The 25,184-nt window shown below is 31.4% G+C and overlaps 1 long non-coding RNA gene across 1 annotated transcript in view; it reads left to right on the top strand.

The window, feature by feature from the left end:
- The window catches only part of LOC127711999 (uncharacterized), a 70,652-nt gene extending 46,613 nt beyond the window's left edge, over positions 1 to 24,039 (top strand). The window contains exons 2-3 of the long non-coding RNA XR_007986921.1: positions 1,527 to 1,619; positions 23,946 to 24,039. This is a non-coding gene — a long non-coding RNA (uncharacterized LOC127711999). The remainder of the gene's footprint in view (positions 1 to 1,526; positions 1,620 to 23,945) is intronic.
- The last annotated feature ends 1,145 nt before the right edge of the window (positions 24,040 to 25,184 follow it).

Raw genomic sequence — 25,184 nt, 5'->3', positions numbered from 1 at the left:
AAAAAGATAAGAACACAGTTTTTACAGACATCTTAATAGAAGATGAACATTTATGACCAATTGACATATAAATTCCTACCCATTGTTATATTACTATCGTGAAATTGCACCTCATTGATATATTTGACATTCCAAAAAAAGTGACCAATACCAGTGGCAGTTCTGTGTATGCCTTTATATAGGAAGAGACCTCACCCGGGTTTAATTTTGATGTTAAAAATCGTTACGAAATCCCCTTTTCGTATAATAACGATAAGTAATCTAATAAATCAATGAAAAGTAACATGTAAAGGAATAAACCAAAACTTTTATTTGATTGTATTGTTGTTACTCTTGGGTTTACATGTTCTAATGTACTATTGTATTATTTGTTTAGGTATTTCTCCGTGCTGAGTGTTTTTGCGTTTGTGTGTACTGTATTCCTGTCACGTAGTATTGTCATTTTAGCGATATTTTTAACATTGCCATAGAAGCAGGAGGTTTGGCTAGCCATAAAACCAGGTTCACCCCACCATTTTTTCTTAAAATGTCCTGTACCAATTCAGAAATATGGCAGTTATTATCTACAGTCCGTTTCTATGTATGTTGGCGTTTGCTTTTGTTGTAGTTCACTGTTTCTGTTGTTTCGTTGTTTTTCTCTAATAGTTGATGTGTTTCCCTCGGTTTTAGTTTTTTACCAGTGTTTGTTTTTGCTTAATAGAATTATGACTAGTAAACAGCGGTATACTACTGTTGCCTATATTTTACAAGTTTTATGTTTGCAATGTTATGATTGCCTTAAACAATAGTTTGTACTCGATATTTTCTTCTAGCAGTTGTTAATTATTCAACTTTGTTTCTGAATATACGTTCGTTATGTTACACTGTCTTGTTTGTTGGCTTTCACTTGACATCTGCGTACAGAAATTATATCATCTACATTTACTAACTCTAGGTTGGTATCGGTCTTTGTGGACAGAATTAAAACTGTGTCTGTTTTTCTATCACCGATTTGACACTGTGTTTAGTTTTTTGTTATTGATTTTAGCACAATGCATAATGTTTTCTTTATGATTCGGCTAGTGTTTTGTGTTCTAATTATGATTTAGCTGTGTGTCTAATGTTTCATTGATGATTCGGCACTGTGTCTTAAGTTCAATTTATGATTTGACACTGTGTCTCATGTTTTATGCATGATTCAGAAGTCTGTCTAATCGGTTATAAATGATTTAAAATAGTGTCTTGTTTTCTATGAATGCTTAAGCACTGTGTCTTATCGGATAGGAATGATTCAGCACTAGACTAGTCTTACTATTTAATAATTATGCAGTATCGTGTTTTACGAGTAGTTAAGAGATTACCATAATTGTGATTTTCTTGTTTTTGTTTTTCTTCAGCAAAATGGCACTGAACCTCATAGTACATTGCAATTTGAATATCTGGCGAACTAGTGTCCAGTGATTCAATTTATTTCACTGTATGTCCAACAAGTATATACATATTACTGTAACATTTATCCGCTGATTGTTTGTTTTATTGTATTTCAGTTCAACAAAGCACCGTTTGATTATATACATGAAAACAGCAACGATTCGGACAAAGAAAGAGAAGACAAAAATGCAATTAAACGATTACTTAAGGTAAAGATGTCTGTTGTAGAGTTAATTGATTTAGTGAGATAAATTGAAATATTAAAAAAGATGAATGAGTCGACGAATGCAAATTTTGATGATTTCAGGAAGAGATATATTCATCAAATGTAAAATCATCTGTTAACGCTTTAACACTATCAAGTTTACTGCATCAGTTGAGCTTTTTTACAATTACTTTATCTTCCTTTAGGAAGTAGTAAATGTTCTCTTTGTTTTTTATTTAATTTTCGTTAATGCTTCTTGTCTCATAACTGAATGTATTAATGATAGAAAAAAGTCAACAAATTTATTAGGCTTATAACTTTAGCTTAACATTATAATAAATTAAAAATAAACTGCTTTGTTCAATTCATATTTCAATAACGAATCAAAACGTCTATGCGAATATCATGGTTTTGTTAAGTTCATTAAAAAAGAAAATACTAGTTTGTTTTCTGTAATGCTCCTTTATGAGTTTTTGAACTGACTACAATAAGAAAATAAATTGCAGAATGCAGGTCATCTTAGAACAAACACGGTGATAAGTCTAATTCGGTAGATCACATTCGGGGTAAATTGGAGGAGATTGTAGTTAATAAATTCAGTAAAAAAAGAGACCGGATTCGTCAACAGATTTGGTGTTTAAATCAATAAGGTTTAGTACAAGGCAAAAGTGAAAAGAAGACAATTGACTTCCTCGGTCCGAAAGTGTTTTCAAATTTCGGTTCATCCTACATGACAGATGTATTTTAAAAAACAAATGTATCTGCTAGCTTTAAAGCATCATTTAAGAACTTTTAGAAATTTTGTTAACTAGAAACTATTGTCTGATTGGTTGTCAGGGGGAATTTTTGAAAGTGAATAAAAGTTTAAAATACTTTTACGTATTTTGTGGAAGGGCAGACTAAACATTTGCAGAGGTTGAAGAGTAGTTACCCTAGATAACACACACAAAAATGCAAAAAGTCAAGGGCTGTTTGTAAAAAAAATCAAGGGGTGTTAATAAACGGTGTGTCCGACTTATTTTTTACACATTTTATGGATAAAATAATGAATATGCCTAAATGTATCCTTGAAAAATAAGTGAACTAAAGTAAGTAAGAAATACACATCCGGTTAAATCATTTGAAGTAGCATGAAGCTTTTCTTTTGTTTTTCAAACACACATAATCTTTTGTTATGACATATTAGAAAGGTGTTTCACATTACCCATATATTTCATGCTTTTGTACTGTGAATTTTGTAATGTTACTATATCAAATGCAGCCTAAATATTTAACAAAATGGATCTGAAGCAAAATGCTGTATCAACAAGTTTTGCCGATACGTTTTCAGAACAAAACAGTCAAGTAAAATATGCTTGAACGTAAAAAGCTGTACGCAATTTTCTCTTTTGATTATTGCCCATTTTTATTATCTTTTCCATCAAAAAATTACATGAAATGTAAATAAGTAATAGTAAAAGTTCAATGATAAGTTAATATTGATATTAAAAGACCTTCGAACAAAAAGGGATGTTGAGATCCCCGGGCCCGAAACTTTTACTGACATACAAACCGTCAAAAACATAAGAAAAGTACGCAAAAAAAAAAAAAACCACTTACAGAAGCCTTATTCCCCTGAATTGAACGAGTCTAAATATATTCAGCTTACATTATAGTTAAACAGTACTCAGACTGATATATACAAATAACAGTTACCTAATTGCATTGGAAACGGACCGATTAAATAGCAGTACATCATTTGATTATTTATTCATTATGAACTTTTTAGCATTAAAATAACACTATAGGATAGTTTTAAAAATTAAGGGGTAAATTTATATTTTTTGAACTTTTCAAAATAACGATTTTTTTATTTTATAAAAAATATGAAGTTGATTGATTGTTGTTTATTTTACGTCTAGTGGCAAATATTTCATGCATGTTCATGACGAGAACACATCAATTTTAAATACAATAGGTAGGTCTTGCAATAGGAGATCGACAGTGAGGTTGGACGTGAAACTTGGAATACCACTGGAAAATGAAGGTATATTGAATAAGGACAGAAATTTAGCCTTGCAACAGCTGGCCACATCCAGACCCCTCAAATAATTGGTGCAAGAGTTTTTAATTTGCAGAGAGTGTTGATCCGTGAAGTCTATTCTGAAATCGGTCATCGATATTTACGTGTAGTTTCCAATATCATTTAACGCATCTAATTTAGGTTAGATACTTTTAGCTCGCTTCAGTAAATATGAGAATTCTTTGACACTGTATTGTTTACTGTACTTCGGTTTTTGGTATGATATTCTATACTACCGCTCTCCTTTTTGGTCTCGTGGGAGTGTGTTCGCCTCGAAAGCGGGAGGTTGTTGGTTCGAATCCCAACCGGGCCAAACAAAGACGTAAACATTGGTATTTGCTGTTTCAATGCTAAACACGCGGAAATGATGAGTTAGAATACAGACGTGTAGGCATTGAGTTAGAAATGTGTCCGGTTAGGGTGACTTTTCTTCCTGCGATGCGAACTGTTAGCGAACTGTTAGCTTGTGAACTTACACGTTAAAAATACGGCTCAGCGTGTTGGTCTAGTACAAAGCAGGGCTAATATTCGTATTATACTAAATTTACATGTTTTCGTCCTGAATATGCATTTAATTTGCCTCTGAACGTCATCCATTACCATCATTTATTTTACCGTTACTATACAGTCTAATGGTTTATATTACACCTTCTTCAATTTCTACCGATCGAAATTAAAAAAGGGCAGGTGATATTTTTCAAACAAACACTTGTTCCTGTTTGGATATCTTTGACGGTAAATATTATTAAATTAACTTCATATTTTTTTAGTCATGGGGCGGTTTTGAGCTTATTATTCTGTATAGGCATCTTAGATTTCTATTACAAAATACTGTATGCTGACTCTTAATATTTTGATTTGTCTGTGTTGTTGGGTTGCTGTCAAATTAATGTATTAATTAAACCAAAGAATTGACTTGGGTATAGATATATTGACATCTCTAGACTTCTCCGGGACGACAGTATACCCTTGTTAAAGGGGTGCGTCCGTTTGTTTGTTCGGATGTATAAATACGCAGTTTCGTTCGGTCGAAATAGAAATGACGTATATCCGATGTCTGGTGTAGTGAGAGTTTCACGCTAACTATACGTTGAAGAACCATTTGAATAACTCTTTGAGGGGGAAATACGATCTACGCACTAGTCAAATGACTGAAATCTCTAAACAACAATAAAGGTCAGCCAAATCTATATATAAGTCGCATGGCTGAATTTAACACATTTTTGCGCCTTTTGCAAGGACAATTGTAGATGAAAATTAACTTTTAATAACAAAACCGTTCAGTAAGACAATATCTAAAGATAAATTGTTGCAAACTTTTTTTTTTTTTTATTATTCATGTTTTCTTTTATGACAGCTATACCAGATATAAAAAAAAATGACATTTGTCACCTAGACGAGACTGCCGTCGTTGCACGCTTAAATATATGAGTTATTGCCACTCAAAGAAGACTGATTATGTTCTACTCCCCTCCTCCTACTTTGGCTGAATAGGATTCAATGTAACCCCTGATGTGGACTACGTTAGTTAATGTTTAAAAAAAATAAATGCAAAGAGAAAAATGAGGAAAGACATGCTAGAATTTCGCTTCAAATATCAAATATGAATAAAAATCAAATATATAAAAACTGTTTGAGACAATTATCAACTGAAGACTAATGATTATACGTCACTAAATGAAGCTGATTAATTGATTGCTCCATTAATGTTCAGTGGCAAATATGTCATGCATATTCACGACGAGATGCAAAACGGATCGACCTGAAGCAAATGATAACAATTTTAGAGTGACGCTTTAAGGAGATAGAGCGTTGACTAGAGGTTAAATGTATATCGTACTAGAATAAAGTTGAACCATGACCAAAATCGTAAGTTAAGCTATTAGCGCCCTCCCCCCCCCCCCCCCCCCAACTCCCCCCCCCCCCCCCAACAACCACCACCCCCACCCCACACACACCCCTTTCAAATTTCTCCAGTTTCACTCACAGGTTCTAAAATTTGTTTTTCAAATCATTACTTGAAATTTAATATTTAACATTTTTATCATATTAAAAGTTTGTTTTAAATAATTTAACGCATACATTTCCATAAATTCAAAATTATATTCAGCGTTACGTGTTGCTGTTGAAGACATATGGATACAAAATTGCAAATTATATATGTTTTTCTCAAATTTTGCAATGAAGGATATCGATTACAAAAAATAACTACGTAGTGTTCGAAAGACAATACATAGCATTAATGTCAACATAATTTTGCTTTTGGTTACCGATGAACTTCCTATACATCTTAGGAATAAATACTAAAAAGCAAAAATTTACACAAATGGAATTTTATGATGTCCTTAGTCGTTTATAAGTTTGTGATATGTTTATAATTAAGCGATTATATTGTATAAAAAATGTACAAAAAGGGCTGTGGTATTATGAATCTCAGTAAAGAATGATCTATACCTTTTGAAAATAGCCCTGGTGTGAAAAAAATGAAGGATAATCGGCCCAACCTCTTCTACATGTTTTAGACTTTTACAGCGGCGGACGACGCTAATCAGAATGAAATGATTTGTATCCAATAAACATTTGAAATATTGAATATATTTACTTTATATGTAGAACTCTGAACCGCGATGATACTCCGAATCGCGATGTTCACGCTGAATTGCGATGGTTTAAAGCATAAGTCAATTTTCTATCACGCTGAAGTGCGATGATGGCGTTGTGACGCTATCTTGTTGATAACTACGTCGAAGTGGGTTGGTGGTACCGCTGAAGTGCAATGGATTACATAAACTATATTTTCATAGTTTTTCATGTTCACATGTTTATAAAGACGTCAGTTTGAAGAACATTTTCAGGTTTCATCGAGAAATGGCAGCAACATGAGATAGGAAGATTTCTCATCTAACATGAAACTAAGTTACATATATAATTTAAAATATATTTTTTTTGCATTTCAAATGTTGCAATTACCGTTCAAAAGGGTGTATATTAAAGGTATGAAAGATATAGATGAAACTATAATATTAGCAATGTACTAACAGATGATATTAAAACAGTATACGATTATCATATAATTTTGAGTTGGCTTTTAAGTCCAAAATACATGATTTTTTTATTAGTAACTTTTGGCTTTGAACTACAAATGTAGCCGTCAGTAACTGCAAGTACTCTTAGATCTGTACTTTGTGTTGTGATGGATGTATGAATACCCTGCCACGTCCGGTTTGTGTTTTTCTGCTTTATATCAATCTAATTATTTTCAACTGATTTTTATAGTTTGTTCTTATGTTGTACTGTTACATCACTGTCCAAGGGTAGGAGTAGGGTTTGTGAATCAGAGCCAAAAAAATAAAAAATTGATATTAATTAAACATCAGTATCAAGACCTATTCATCTTAAGTAAAAAGAACTACCAATACAATTACCAATTGTTTCCATAATAATAAAGTTGTATTATGTTAACAACCAAACAAATTTGGAAGATTCGTCTAAATTATCAAAGTACTAGACATATTCTAATACTCATGATAACGATGTAATCTTACTGTCTACAAGTGAAAGTGAGACATATTGGCTATTCCACTAAACAGTTTCACATATAGTTTATAAAAACCACGACGACAAGTTGTTGGTGACCGATAGTATTCACTCTGTCTATTTGTCCGTCCGTCAAAAATTGTGAAAGTCGTGATATTAGTTTAGATGTCTCGGCCAATTGTATACAGTTTTGAAATTTATTCAAGAAAGGTCCCTTTCTATTTTGTTTTCTACATATATACAATCTAGGGGTAAAAAATTTATTTTGTGAAAAAATTATAGAGATTTTCAGAAACTCCTTTTTGTGCTTGAATTTTAACAAAAATAGGTAATAATAATCTAGAGAAATTTGACTCCCAATATCAAACAAAGGGGAACAAATATGCTGATACAACGGATTATTCGTTTAAAGATCACAATTGTTTTGCTTTTTGTGTTTAGTTTTCAACAACAACAAAATTACTTATAGGTATAATATGTTATTCGAAATTATTTGCTATTGTCATCAAAAAAAGATATTTTTGTAAACAATATTTTAATGCTAGGATTTCAATCAAAATTGATATTTAGGTATAATATGCTATGCCTTATTGATTCTTTGTTTCGAGTATGGTAAAAGCTTACTTTTTGTTTAGAAATTCACAAAGAGTTGAAAAATCTTTCACCAAAATTTGATACAAAATCTGATATGTTTTCGAAACTTATTCACCATATCAAAGTTCTAAAAAACATAGTGTTGGTTAATACATTTATAAAATGAAATGGCCGACAAAATTTCTTCACAAAAACGGATTTATGTATATATTCCCCGAGCAATTCCTGATCTCAAAACTAAAGAAAATTGATAATTTATGAAAAAAATTGTATTGCTTGAATGAGTATTAATCATTATTTTTGTCTGTGCAAGCCTTTGCTTACAAGTCAGTTTTCTATAATTTACTTATTCGTTGGTTCATAGTTAATTTTGATTGACTATAATTAAAATATTTAACTGCTGTGAAGATTTTAAGGTACATGAAAGAGATGACAAGAAGACCTAGAAAGACAATTACGAACTTGGGATAACTGCATATATTATTGTTGATGACCCTCTTAATTTCTCGATCATTTATACCGAATAAAACATGCTATTGTTATCAAACGTTGTATGTGCTTACATGTGAAAAACAAATTTGTTATGATGGAATGATTGTACACCTCTTGTGTGTGCTTGCAAGGAGTAGCATTCCAATCATATTCAACCCAATCACATTTTTTGTAGCTCTATCCGAAGCCAGAGCTTTTAATTCTGTTGTTGTCGTCGGTTGCTGTCTGTCATCTATGTTTCTTTCGCTTATTGTTAATCATAAAGGGATGACCATTAAATATTTTGATTGGGAGATACGAATGGTAGACTGGTTTTGAAAATGAAAAGTCTGACCTCCTATAACTAATATAAAAAAAATAGTATTAAAGTAACCATGAAAAAGAAAAACGAAAGAATAGCAACACAGGTGAAATGTGCTATTGTTTTCTCTGTTAGACCCTCCAGATAACCCAAAAAGTGCTTTGCACTCAATAAATTTATAAAGTTTTCCCATTTGATCATTCAGTATGGGTTTTACTCTTTTTTGAAGGCTGGACGTTGACCTGCAGTTGCTAAGATCGACGTTATGTGGTCTCTGATAAATTGTTATAGGCAATCATACGTCCTCTCTTTACTATTATACCTATCATTTCAGGCCTGAACTTCAATAATATGCCAGAGTATGGCTACTTATCTTTTTTGTTATTCCTGGTGAACCGTTAGATAGTATTCTTATCCCTGATTTGAAGTGTGAACTTGCGGACTTGGTTTCAATTGATCTAGATAAGATATGAGAGATTGTCATCCTGAATCCTTGTGTAGTATTTGCTGATTGACCTTATTCATCAGTCCTAACCATCTTAGGTTACCAATCTTTCAAAACTGTAAAGTGTAGATCATGCACCCTCATTGATAAGATTGTTCTTTTTAATTTGTCGATTTTATCTCCGATTTAAATACCATCGATCTAATAAACGCTGTGTATTCTTTAACGGCCGGGATAGTTGTCTCATCAGTTAATGTTGTATAAGGTTTTGAATTTTAAAATACTTTGGCCTTGAGCATTACTGATACATTAATTATCGAACTTGGCCTATTGTGCAGTACAATTGGTACCGTTTATATAACTAAGTAGTAACCTCCCTTGTTAATGTGATATAGCAAAAATATATATATATTTATTTTTACTATTTTTATAGTATATTTAATTCAAATTTGTATTTCATTTAAAATTAAAATATTACATTTTTATTTCTTTGCTATAAATTCATGAAATTAAAACAAGAACGTCAGATAGTCATTGTATCATTAATCACCTTATTTCAAATCATAAAATCAGGCGGTCTATTTCGTCTACATTTAATTGGAATACCAAATAATGATATTGCGTATTTAAAACGAACCACGATGAAATAATTCAACTTTGATTACTATGAGACAAACAAAGAAAACATTATTAATGGTTAAACAAGAAATACTGGAAATTCAATTCAAAAATTGAATCCAAATGTCGTTTTTGTTTTTGTTTTTGTTTTGTGATATCAGAACCAAAAAAACGAAAACACTTGGAAATCGTTTTTTGTGTATTAAGATATCAAAAACGAAAAACTTAAACACTTTTGTTTTTTCGCTCTTTGTTTTTGATGTCTCAAAACGAAAAACGAATGGACTCAAATATACACGGACCTTCTTCTCGAAGCGAGCGAAACGAACCCGTTTAGATATATAATCACCACACGATGGTGCCAAGGGAACACAATCATCTATAAACTGATGATTAACAATAGAAAATAATATATCATCTCTTTTATCGCATATTGTAGTAGTACACTTCCCGTTAACGATATATATCAAGATTCAGGAAAGGGCAATGTGCGTTGTTAGCATAAGCTGTATTTAAACTAAGTTTAACTGAATAAATCTCTTTAGTGTAATTACTAGTACTGTAGTTGTCATTATTGAGAGCCAAACTATCATTCAGATATTTAAAATTGTATCAGATATTGTTCTGATTGGTCTTTCCTGATTTAAGACATACATTAGGATTCGTTACAATACAGAAACAGGTCTGCAATAAGTGGTGCACAGTAAGTCCCCCTTCAAATTTCGATAACTTGGCGATATAAGAAATTTTTTTCGAACACAAATGTTATCTAGTAAATGCAAGTGCAGTTATCATGTCAAAATAGTTACAATTGACAAATCTCTTGTTTCTGAAAAATGACCTAAAAGAGTTTGAACATATGTATTCACATTCTAGCTACTTAAATAGAAACAAGAAGATGTGGTATGAGTGCCAATGAGACAACTCTCCATCCAAGTCACAATGTGTAAAAAGTAAACAATTATAGAAAATACAAATAATTACACCATTACTAACACAATTCTATATTAATATTCTTATAATGGTTAGAAAATACATAAAATAACACCATTACAAAATGAATTCAAATTTTATATTATATTTTTAGAAATTTACCTGTGACGTTACTTTTTGTGGCGTTGATACATTCGTCCGACGCACAGTTCATAATTATAGTGTGGTGTAAATGGGAGGTGTCCATTGTTATTCTGTGGTTTACATGTTTTAATATACTATTATATTATTTATTTATGTATGTTTCTGTCCGGAATGTTCTTGCGTTTAGTTGTAATGTATTCCTGTCATTTCATTTTGTCATTTTAGCGGTATTTTTAATATTGCCATATAAGCGGGAAGTTTGGCTAGCCATAAAACCAGGTTCAACCCAAATAGTATGTTTCTATGTATGTTGGCGTTTGTTTTTGTAGCAATTCAGTGTTTATTTTTGTTCCGTTGTTTTCCTCTTATAGTTGATGTGTTTCCCTCGGTTTTGGTTTGTGACCCGGATTTGTTTCAGTTAAATCGATTTTTGACTATTGAACAGTGGTATACTACTGTTGCCTTTAAAGGTCAAAGTACGGTCTTCAACACGGAGCCTTGGCTCACACTGAACAGCAAGCTATAAAGGGCCCCAAAATGACTAGTGTCAAACAATTCAAACAGGAAAACCAACGGTATAATCTATATAAAAAACAAGAAACGAGAAACACTTTAGAACCACATCAACAAACGACAACCACTTAACAACAGGACAGGTGCAAACAAATGCAGCGGGTGTAAACGTTTGAACAGGCGCCAACCTTCACCCTAGCAAGTATAGTATAGTATAGTAGTGTAACATTACAACATAGAAAGACACACTATTAAATATCAATTGAAATGGCAATACTCAATCAAAAATACATATTAACAAAAACAAGTAAACATACACTGAACGAATAAATTTGATCTATGACACAATATAAAAACAATATTAAATAAAAAGGTGGGTGTAAAACAATGTCAAATAGACAACTATAACCTTGGCGAATTGCCCATTTAATAAGGTGTGTGCATCTTTTTGAATGTGATTATGAGACAAAGTGGTATATAGAGTAGAAAAATCAAAGCTTTGAACAGATTCGAAAGCAACAAACAAGTACTTGCAAGAAATGTTTGACATCATTACAATAGTATTCAATCCCACTATTTTAGTATACCTTATTCGAAAACTTTATTACCAAGTATACTAGTACGCAGAATCAAAAGTAAGGAGTGGAAAAATGGCTTAAATACGAAATAAATATATATTTGTAAGGTGTTTTGTGCAGCTTTCGAAGCAAGTAATTATTTATTTGGTTTTGCTTTTAAAGAGGTAGAAGATCGTTAATGTTTATGAAAGAAATTATTTTCCAAAAATTGAGTCAGTAGAAATGTAGGTCAATTTACGATTTCCTGCCAGGAAAAAAAATCCTTGTTGGGTTCTTTAAGCTTATATTCGATGCGAGAGATAGGGTAAGTATGGTTGTTGTAAGGAGTAAAAAAAAAATTAAATGTTAAGTGATAGTATCAACTATATGCACTGAATTGATAAATAATCTAATGATTTTTTGTCAGCTTTTTCTCGTTAAACCATTTCATTCAGTAAGTATGGAGTGAGGTCGTGGATGATGTCACTACACTCATTCCACTTTATAATTGACGGGGGACAAAAGTTAGGTACTTTTGTAAGGAATGATTTCAACTCTCGATCCTGGACTATGAACATAGAAACCGTGGGCCATGAATGTATTTAAGATACTGCTATTTCATGATATCATATTTTAAAATATGTTCTCTTGTTTCCATTTAAGCATTACAGTATGCATACAACTTTGTTCGATAAATGATATTTTATCTGCCTACAAAAAAATCGAAGAAGTTTGTTGGCCGCATTGTAACAAGACAAAACGTTTACTAACATTACATATTTTATTTCTATATTTGTACATTCTATACAGAGGGGTGCAGTCATAACCTGTACAGCAAATTAACTTGCTAACCAGTAATTTAGACTGGTCAAAATTACCCTGCGATAGGAGTTATGACTTCACTGACCAGTCCTAGGACCAAAATCGAGTTAACTTGAAAATTGGACTTGATCCTAGGACTGTTCTTATTACTGCCGGAAAAAGTTAACTTTAGACAGGCACTACTATAACGTCAACCCATTACATTCCCTTTAAAATTCTGTTAAAATCCCTTTGACCCATAAAAAGCCCTTTCAAAATTTGTAATGACATTTTTAATAGGTTCTAAAAAAAAACAATTATAATCCTACTTAATTGCCATTAAGTCAAGCTTTTCTAGTTAATGATACCATTAAATAGCCATTATTATAACTTCAACAAAACCGGTTTTTATATCTTTGCCAATATTGTTTGTATCAAAAAATAAAATAATGGTAATTGTATGCCAATTTTTTCTTACACATATGATATGATGGCCGATAAAGGAATGTCCATTATGTTGGTCTTTAGCGTAAACATTCAATGGCCATTAATTGTACAAATAATTAGCATTTAAAAAACAAAACGTATAGTAATGGCAATTAAAAGTGTCCAATTCTATAAAATTTCAAACTTAAAAATTTGATGGCCATTCAATTATTTCCTGTTAATACAATTATTAATTACTGACCAAACCATGAAACCTTTTCTTAAAGATGTAAATTCTGATTTCCCCAAAGTTCACATATGTGCCTTGCTTTTAATTGTCGTCCGGCATATAAAAGAACTTAGAAAAATCTCATATCATTGATAAATTGTCCATCGTAATCGTTATTTTCTCAATGTATCTAAAATATAAACAAGTCATTACCACCTGTTTTTTTGTGTGATGGTACTGAACAGTATTCGGTATTTCCGACACATGACAATACCGTCTTGAATAATGAGGCCACTAGTTCATCCGGATGAACCCTGTGCCGATGAACACACGTTCTTTTTATTCTAAAACGTTTTAAAAACTGCTCCAGCTGAAAGATGTTTTTCAATGGGACACCCCTGATATATTTCTCATACGGAGACGGATCAAATTCGGTCAATATCATATGGAGCATGATCGACAGCTTGACGTGAAAGTACTTTATAGATTACATCATCACATGTGATTATGCTGATGGAGATTCAAAATGGAAAATCGGATGCAAAGATGTTTTGTTATTCTATTTAACATATAATGATTATGAAATATATTTTGTTGAGGCAATATGAAATTTTTATGGTTTTATTTTGAGCAAATCAACATCAAAATGTCTGACAGCATAAACTGAAAATAGATATTTATTATTATACAAAACAATGAATAATTGTTGTCACATTCTTAACAGGCATAACTGGAAGATATGTAAAAATTAAAGTGAAATGTGTGAATGATTCCTTGGTAAAAATAATAAGTCGCCTGTTTTTTATCTTCAGGGGATAAAAAAGAGGGTTAATTAATTTGATTCAAAACGGCTTCAAATGTAATACATATATGCAATAATTATTCTATTGAATTTGTTGCTTCATAACGTCTGGAATAATTGATGTTTTGTACTTTTATGAGATTAAATTATTAAATGAGCTGCCAATAATGATATTAAACAGATTTCAGGCAGACTTCAGTTACCTTTATTAAGCAATTCTAGTTGAAAGTACAGAAACAGCAAGTTTAATTACAGAAAGGATTAGAATTTTACAATGAACATTACATTGAATAACAAATCGGAGGACTTACCTTGTTTGTATTGAATACCTAAGCTTCACGAAATACCGTACAAACAACGGTACATTGCCGGCTCATCTGCAAGTTCCACTAAAGAATTGTCCATTAGGTTGACTAAAATTGTGTCCGCAGTGAAAGAGGGTCATTAGAAACTGTTTACTCGCGTAGTGGTATTAACCATATGTGGATTCTTAAAAGTTCTAATGAACTTCTGGATAGTTTTAAATCTCGGTCTTTTTCTGAAATTAGTTCTATCAAAATTTTGATTTTTCAACCCTGCATACCACCATTCCCCATGTGAAATTGAAAAATCGCCTGAAAGAAATAATCCACAATGCCTTCAACATAAAAATGGTAGCATACGCTATAAATTTATTACTTTGGGATATAATAAGGCATATTTTGTTAATAGTGAAAAATAGGTAAAACATGTTACACAGAGGAACAAGTGATCAGTATGCTGGAGTTTCTTATCGACAACATATTTGTTGAATTTGGAGGTAGACTTTTTCAACAAATTGTCGGCATTCCTATGGGAACGAATTGTGCGCCTCTCCTTGCCGACCTCTTCTTATTTTCATATGAATCGGAGTTCCTTCAGACACTTGTCAAAAACAATAGATCAAAGAAGCCAGATTATTTAATTTCACTTTCAGATATATTGATGATGTTCTTTCCATTAACAATCCGAACTTTTCTGATTGGGTTCCATTAATATATCCCCCAGAACTAGAAATTAAAGAAACAACAGACACGGCTTCCTCCGTCTCATTTTTAGACATATACCTTTAATTTGACATACACAGTCATCTCAGTACCAGAATCTATGACAAACGAGACGATTTTAATTTTGAAATTATCAATTTCCCCCACCTTAGTAGCAATATACCAACTTCACCTGCATATGGGATGTACATTTCCCAACTTATTCGATATTCAAAAGCTTGCAGCTCCTACTCAGACTTTGTAAAACGTCACCAGTGTTTAAGCAGAAAGTTGATGAACCAGGGGTATGTCAAAGAAAGTCTCGTCCTTTTTCTAAAAAAAGTTCATCGGAAGGTACCAAGACCTTGTTGATAAATATTCCGTATCAACTTCACAAATAATACATGATGGACTTGATGTATAGATTCTGCGTACTGACGTTGCTTATCATCTTAATAACGTGTTATTTTGTTCTTTTGTTTGTCTTTGTTCTATTATAAATATTACTTTTACTGTTTGGTCTGTTTTCTGTGATATCCATTTGACGTGGCTCGGTACTTATACATCCCGTCAATGTTTTTGTATTATCTTTCATTTTTGCTTGTGTGTTTTGTACGTATGACTTTATGTGTTTCTTTGGTACATATGACGTGGCTCTGTACTTTTAAAGATCCCGCCATTTTGTTATTGTTCTATTATAATACCATTATGTTATTGTTCTATTATAATTTTGAAAATACTTTCAACGACAAAATTGTTTTACTCGCGTAGTGGTATTAACCATATGTGGTTTCTTAAAAATTCTAAAGAACTTCTGGATAATTTTAAATCTCGGTCTTTTTCTGAAATTAGTTCTAACAAAAACTGTTCATTTTTAACTCCGTATACCACCATTCCTCATGTGAAATTATAATTATGAAAATACTTTGAACGACAACATTATTTTATATTTCTTCCTGTGTGACGTTTACATTTTCTTTCGTCAAACACGCGACTCTACACTAAGAGTAGATGTGAATGCATTCACAGGATTTTAAATATTTCAATCCTTTATGGGTTGATTTAAAATACATATATAAGTAAGCAATGAATGTGGTTGTTAAATTTGATAGATGCTTTTTGTGCTTCTTTGTTAAATGTTTGTTTGTTTTGAGATTGTGACACAGTGATGACTGTTGTACCCATATTTTGACAATGTTACCTATTTTTTTTAGTCTGTTTTGTTCACCCATCGTTGTAAATATAATGGAATTTGATGCGACTGTCATACAAGTGAGAAGTTTAGCGCTATAAAACCAGGTTCAATCCACCATTTTCTACATTTAAAAATGCCTGTACCAAGTCAGGAATATGACAGTTGTCCATTTGTTTGATGTGTTTTATCATTTGATTTTGCCATTTTATTAGGGACTTTCCGTTTTGAATTTTCCTCGGAGTTCGATATTTTTGTGATTTTACTTTTTACATAAAAAAATTATATCCTTTATATCTGACACATAGTTTTAATATTAATATTCAGATTGGGGGTGAGGTTTAAGCTGAAATCAAGTCACTGTTTAATAATGCTCGCTGGTCAGTTTAAAATTTTTGTCAGATTTTCACTTTTGATCCGTTTGAATGATATGAGCCAAGGCACAGAGCATTTTGATTTTTCAAGGGGGGTTGGGAGTTGTAGCAAGCATGGTTTTTTTTTACCATGCAAACCACAAGCATTCAATATTTTTTTCAGTCAATCCAAAATTTTGATTTCATTTACCTTGTGTCAGTGGGATGAAATTTGGGTTTTTGTTACTACTGTCATAAAATATTGTATGTATGGAAACCCTTAACACACTTATATTTTTATTTGGCTGGTCTGCTCAACACTAAGTTAACTTGTGACCAGGACTGCTCTTCGTCGATTATTAAAATTTTTTTAAATCTGTTTGTTTCTTGATAAAAACAATACAGATTACATGCATTTGACCAGGACCGCTCTTCGTCGATTATTAAAATCTTTTTAAATCTGTTTGTTTCTTGATAAAAACAATACAGATTACATGCATTTGTGAATAAAGTACGCATAAAACTTTGCTTGTTTTATAAATTTCTCTGTGATCTGCCTTTTTATACATTGAAAACGATATTGGTTTCACTGCTAACGTGCATAGAATATATTTTTTGATAAATATCAAATTCTTCAAGTCGTTTATATTTTATATAAAATGTTTAAGTTCTGATCTATTTTAAAATGAAGAATTAATCTTTAAAAAAATGTTTATCAGATAGAATCGATTAACAATAGCAATAACGCATAGCACATATTTTGTTTGAAATAATCATGATAAATAAAAGCAATATTGGTGTACAGTTACTAATATTTATTGTCGGGTTTGTTCAGAGTGTCCAGTTTACTACTGTTTCTTTTTCTGCCTCAATTTAGAGTGCCAGCATGTCCTCTTTTTATCCAAATTATTGACTCGTCACAAAAAATCAGTATGTTTTTTTTTTATCTCAGGCTGGCTCCTTTAACAAAAATATTCGACCGTATCAACCAAAACTGACAATATTTGCCTTCATTATGAAAATTAATATAACTGCATAATAAATCAGTAAAATTTTAAACTCAGAATGGATGGTATTATACTAATGACAGCAATATTTGCAAAAACTGACTACAAAATTTTGTTGGTATCAATTTAGAGTACCAGTATTTCCTTTTTTTATTCAAAATATTGACTCGTCACAAAAAATCAGTAGTTTTGAAATCTCAGGCTGGCTAGTATATGAAAAATATTTGACCGTATCAATAAAAACTGACAATTTTTGCACTTCATTATGAAAATTTATATAACTGCATAATAAATCAGTAAAATTTTTAACTCAGGATGGATTGTATTGTACATGTTGTACAAATGACAGCAACATTGGCAAACAATGACTACAAAATTTTGTTGGCCACAATTTATAGTGCCAGTATTTCCATTTTTTAATTCAAAATATTGACTCGTCACAAAAAATCAGTAGTTTTGAAATCTCAGGCTGGCTAGTATATGAAAAATATTTGACTGCATTAACCTAAACTGACCATATTTGCACTGTATTATGAAAATTTATAAAGCTGAGTAATAAATCTGTAAAAGTTTTAACTCAGGATGGATTGTACAATACAATTGACAGCAATATGGGCATTTAAAGACTACAAAATTGTGTTGGCATCCATTTAGAGTGCCAGCATGTCGTCTTTTTATTCAAAATTTTGGCTCGTCACAAAAAATCAGTAGTTTTGTTATCTCAGACTGGCTCGTATAACACAATTATTTGATGGCATCAGCCAAAACTGGCCATATTTGCACTTTATTATCAAAATGTATATAGCCGCATAATAAATCAGTAATGTTTTTAACTCAGGATGGATTGTATAATACAAATGACAGCAACATTGGAACACAATGACTACAAAAGTTTATCGGCATCAATTACAAGTGCCAGCATGTCCTCCTTTTATTCAAAATATTGACATAATATATCAGCAGTTATGATATCTCAAGCTGGCTCGTAAAACAAAAGTATTTGACCGCATCAAGCAAAACTGACCATATTTGCCCTTTATTATGAAAATATGTATAGCGGCATAATAAATCAGTATTTACTTTATGTAAGGAGTGATTATAAAATACAATTGACAACCATTTTGGAACACAATGACTACAAAGTTTTGTTCGGCATCAATTTAGAGTGCCAGAATTTCCTCTTTATATTCAAAACATTGACTCATCACAAAAAACAGTAGTTTTGATATCTCGGAATGGCTCGTTTAACAAAATTATTTGACCGAATCAACCAAAACTGACCATATTTGCATCTTAATATTGAAATTTATGTACCTGCATAATAAATCAGTTTTTTTACTCAGGATGGAAATTATGATAATAATGACAATTATATTTGAACACAATGACTAAAAAATGTTTAAGGCATGAATTAAGAGTGCTAAAATGTCTTATTTTATTCCAAATATTGACTTGTAACTAAAAGTCAGTAGTTTTGATACCTCAGGCTGGCTCGTATAACAAAAATATTTTACCGCATATTTTATAATAAAAATTATGACGTGGACGGGTGGTATCATCTGGGAAACGTTTACTGATTGACCATATTCATGATCATTTGCACTTTATTATGAAAATTTTATAGCCGTATCATCAATCAGTGAACTTGTTAACTCAGGATGAATTATATTAAATAAATGACAGCAATATTGCTACACATTGACCATGATGACTGCATAATTTTGTCTGCATCAATTTAGAGTGTCAGCATATCCTCTCGGAATTCATCAAATTGAACCGTTACTTAAGTCAGTAGTTTTCATATTTCAGGATGGTTTCTATAACAAAAATATTTGACCTCATCATCAAACACTGACATGACTGACCATATTTGTACTTTATAATGAAAAGTATGAGAAGGTATCATCTGGGAATAGTATACTGACTGACTGTTAGTGTATTATGCCTGTTGATTGCTTGGTTGTTGATAGCTAATCGTCCAGGGGCAAACATTTCATCTATGTTCAGAACGAGTTTATTTTGACGGACCTCCCAAATATCATTTATAATCGGTAAGATGAATCTGCAGAAATTGACGAGATGGTTCATAACTATACAACACCTTACATATCCGGACAATATACACCTTTCGTATGAACATTTCGTCAACAATAGAATCGTAAATCCAAGGCAAAGAAGGTGAATTACGATGAAAAATCGATGTAATGCATAGAATTATATTTAGGAAGAAACTGTAGAAAATGGAAAACGCAGCAACGTTAACAATGATGTGTATATCCCATCATATAAAAATATTTTTCTTAAGCGTTGGATAACCCAAGGATTAAAATAGTAATACACTATATAAAACCTTGGCTAACCTTTTTATCCGCCTTTCAATTAAAAAGAAATATGTCCTTGCTTTAATGGTAGCTGCATGTATATATCATGTATATGTCGATCAACAAGTGTAACATTTTACAGCAATTATTTTATGTATATAAGAATATAAAATGAAAACAATCAAAACGTAGCCTCCAAGTTAACTTTCGACAGGTTTGGGAAGCACCCACCTATAGCAGTCTTTTATGCATTTTTTAAGCATTGGTTATCATAGCATCGATTAACAGTACCAATAAGTGTTATATTGACATCAAAAGTTTGATATTTTGAAAGTGGTTATCAGAGATAAATTGTTTAATATAAACATGATAAATCACAGGATTATTTATATAAAATCTTTTGTCAGCTTTAACTCAGAGTGCCAACTTTCATATTTGTTATTCAAAGTAATGAACGAGTACAACAACAAAAAATGATAGTCTTCATATCTAAGAATGGTTTGTGTGACAATATATTTTCCAACATCAATTGACACTGGTCATATTTGTACTTGATAATGAAAATTATATGCTTGTTTTAAATTTGGTAACTCTGAGCGGATTGTATAACAAATGACAACAATATCATTACAAAATTACTAAAAAATGTTGTCAACTGTAATTAACAGAGACAACATTCCAATATTTTATTCAAAATACTGAATCGGCATTAAAATCTGTAGTTTTGATACATCATGATGGTTTGTATAACACCAATGTTTGAACGTACCAATCAACACTTGCTATATTTGTACTCAAACAATGATTTATGTCTTTTACATTAGTTAATTTGGTAACTCAGAATGGATTCAAATGATAATATAAATGACAGAAATATCGGTACACATTCACTACAATACGTTTGTCGGTTGAATTTAGTACTAACATTTCCTATTTTAATTCAAAATACTGAATCTTCTTTTCAAATCATAAGTCTTGATCATGATGACATGTCAGTTTTGTTTGTACAACAAACGGTTTTGTCAGCATAACAAATCAGTAGTCTCGATATCTCTGGATACGTAAGACAGAGAGAGACATTTTATTGTTAAAATCTCTCATTTCAAACTTGATATTTGTCATTTCCATGTTCACATTTCTCAATACATTTTTCTCGCATACAAACGTACAATAGCTAATATAACCGAAATTAGCGAAGAAGTTCAAACGTTCCTTCAAAATACATAAAATACCTCACAATTATGGGCACTATACAACTTTTTCTTGAACACTTTGTTTACAATAGAATCGTAAATCCAAGGCAAACAAGCAAACTAAAGAAAATGAGTTAATCTGTGTTTCATCTTGTCTGCAACATTGTTTAAAGCTATTCTTTTTTTCCGATTTAATAAAAAAAAATAGATTCTAATAATTCACCTTTATGTTCAGACCTGATTATCCTGGCAATTGGAACTACGGTTTCGCCAACATAAGAAATTTGGCGATTTGATTTATTGACCATAATACGTATGAAATGTTAAAGATTGAATTTGACCTCGTATTTTCAGCATACATACAAAAAAAAACGGAATCCTTTCATAGATAACTGTTTTATAGTCTGGAATAAAACAATCACGGCATTACAAACGATCCCAGACTAATCTATAACATAAGCCCTTCAATGAAATTCCATAATAACAGTAGCAAGTATACTGATAACTTAAAGCATTGAGACATCATATATTACCTAAAAACTAACCAACAAACATGACTATTTTGATTCCTCTTTCATGCAAAAGAAATGTACAAAAGTAATAAATATCGAAATATGGAAACAACGGTTACAGAAACTAAAATACTATTTATAGGGGCAAATTTGCCCCAAAGATTTAGTGACTCGTGGTATTGAAAAAAAAACAAACACTTTACCACTAAATCATTAAGTCAAGAAAAAAAGATGCATTGTTATTCCCTTTATTGAAACATACAATTCGTACAACCCTATTGTAATACGTAATGCGAACAAACCTTCTTATACTACACAAAAGATAGATCTATAGACACTTTTCCCTGCAGATTCAAACTGAAAAAAAAGAAGGACAAAAACTTTTAAAAAAGTTATTTCTTGAGCACGTCTTGACGGCGCTATATGAACAAATGTTCTTCAAACTGCTATGGACCACAATTACATCGGCTCAATGGGCGCCAAGAGGAATAAGAACGTCAGAGAATATGTGATTTTGAACGTAGTACTAAATGTTGTCTCTTGCGAATTTGTTCATTTTATTCATATATATTTATAAACAGCTGAACTTACAATGTTGTTCTAGATATATATACACGCATATTGTGTAATTAAACTTTTCACAAGTTTTGAAATATTTGAAATTAAGGAATATATTTTCCTGATGCAAAGTTACGATTCCTTGCCCGGCATTGACTTTTTTTGGTTTAATCTGCTCATCAATTTCCTAATTAGTTTTGGATTTTTGAATATTTTTAGATATTAAATATCAGATACAGATAAAGAGACAATTATTATAGAAATACACATATTGTACAGTAAAATTGGTAGCGTTAATGTTATTCCTACAACTCGGACGGTACATGTACCTGTGCTGGAATACTGCTAATTCCGGAGAGTGTTTACGACACAGTAGCCATTACTTAGGTATTGGCATGAAAATACGGATATAAGTTTTTAAATTTGCAGTTTAAACATCCTTGAAATTATTTGAAATTAATTAAAATATCTCCCTCATGCAAAGCTTTGATTCCAAGCACGGCTTTTGCTATTCATTTTGTCTTTTGTTTTTGTTTATAAAATTTTCAATATTCTAATAAGTTTTGGATATTCAAATATTTAGACCCAAAGCATCACCGAAGAGACATTTGTTGTCGAAATGAGCATTGATTCAGTAAGAATGGTACCGTACATGTTATTATATATGGTATGATTTATGTCCTAATAAAACACAGCAGTTTTATACTATCAAAGTTGTTGCTTGTGAGGTATTAAGAACTCAACGGAACGGTTACAATTATGAAGTAACACAAAAAATGTAATCAATCAAATTGAATATTTGCTTGACATCTTTTGCAATGGACATGGCATTATATAGAATAAAAACAACTACAAAAAATTTGAACTGACTTTTTTCAATTCTAAAATACATAAACCAAAACAGAAACCACATGTCATGCTATTGGATTTGGAATATGTATGTGCCTGTTACTTGTCAAGAACCATTTTAGGTGTTTTTTTGTTTTTGTTTGTGTTTATATTTCAGTTTAACTTTAACGAACTATGCTGTTATACAACTATACAGTCTCGTAGCGATACCTGTTCTTCGTTTTCACAAATCTTTTCAGACTGTAGAGTAATAACCAATTAATTTATAACACAAACGTGGGCTTTTCTGTTTAATAGACATTGGATGTTTCCCATGAATAGTTAACATAATAATTTACCGAAAACTGACAGCAAACCCGGCGGAAAAGCAACACCTTTTACCTTAGAAGACAACCTTAGAATTAAACATATCAATTATCTTTCGTCTTATTGAAAATGTTCCGAGTGTCCATATCGAAAATAAAATCTTGCCGTTAGAATTTGTTTTCTACACGGGCTTATTATACGCTCCAGATCGTTGTGTACAGATTTATCGATCATGTATAGATTTAATTCCCAATAAAATCTGTGTACGCATATCCCGTAAATTATTACTTCTTTAATGGTGTTGGAAACTGTTTAAAGGGAAACCAAAGGTAAGACCATAATTATCTATTTGATTAAAAAAATAAAAAACACCACATAGATTGGAAAAATACGAGCTAAGGAACGTGTATTGCTTTAACTGTTAATTAAAGTAGATACCAATACAGTCTTAAATATCTCCAATCATATGTTTTGTTTTCTTATCTAAACAAATTCAATCTAATGGATTACTATTTTCTACAATTTAATTATACCAATTTAAGGTTCTAGTGATATTTATACATTGTATTTATATGTTGCAGTCAAATATGACCAATGACAAAAGAGGCCCTAAAGACACTCCGACTGTTATGCAACAAGACGAAACACTACAAGAGACGTCTGAAAACGAGGGAGGTAAACTGTGTTTCAACATAAACCTTGTCATGTTGATTTATGAATCGTACATATTTATAGAATAGTAAAGCATTGTTCGTTAAGTTATGCAGTTTTTGTATATTTGATTTTTTGGATTTTTAGTTTTCAAAAGTAGGAGTTTTGTTTGCAATGACCATGTCGGAACGTATCAAACTGCGTTTCTCGTAAGAAAACAACATAATTGGTCAACATTGTCAAAGAATGGAGATAAATGCTATTTTCAAAATGCTATCGTTTGTTATAGTTATCTAACCATATTTTGGAAAGTAAGGTATCCGGTTGACATATGTAAGTAAAAAAAAGATATCTTTGTTCTTCTGAAAAGCAGATGCAAAAAAAAAGGAGACAGACCACTAGTGTATTTGTTTCTTCCTTAATTTCATTCTTCAATTTCAGGTAGTCATATTGTAGCTTGTGATGAAATGAACTGTAAAGTATAAATTGCTACACTAAGAACAAAACAAACTTAAAACAATCAAAATATAATTTGAACATAAGCTGTCATTTAGCTATAGAAGAATGTTGTTATTAATCTAAATTCACAATAATGCAAACATTGAAACTTCAGGTTCTGTATATACTGTATGACCACAACAGGCTGAAAAACATATTTTAATAATTTAAGGACTGTAATTTGACATTAATAGAATATTGCAGCAAACAAAGACGATTAAACATGATAACAAATATCAAATGTGATCAATCATGATGGGAATAGGTATCACTTCTGATATTTAAGTTTCTTGTGTTTTTCTTTATTATATATGTGATTGGAGGCAAAACACTGGCATGATCCAATGGCTTTGTATATTAGATTATTTTCAAGCCACAAAAGCCGTTTCATCAAAAGTTTAAATATAGGGATAGTCATTTCTTGTCATAGCAATACCTTATGCGGAACAAATCAATATAGATTCAGTTCGCTGTTTTCAGAACCCAAAGGATTGCGGGTAATTTCATTGTTCGTACCCCTAAATGAAAATAGCGTCTTGTCATTGGTTGAAATGTCATTGTATAGAGCGTTCTTAGCCAATCAAAACCTTTTGGTGTACGCTTTTGAAAATAATCCCAGAATGCATTAGATTCTGAAACTTCGAATTGCATTTAAGAACCGAAACTTCGGA

This window comes from Mytilus californianus, unplaced genomic scaffold, assembly GCF_021869535.1.
Source record: "Mytilus californianus isolate M0D057914Y unplaced genomic scaffold, xbMytCali1.0.p SCAF_8, whole genome shotgun sequence".
In the NCBI taxonomy this organism is placed as follows: domain Eukaryota; kingdom Metazoa; phylum Mollusca; class Bivalvia; order Mytilida; family Mytilidae; genus Mytilus; species Mytilus californianus.
Note: the sequence above shows the minus strand (reverse complement) of the source record. Positions and strands in the feature narration are given on the sequence as shown.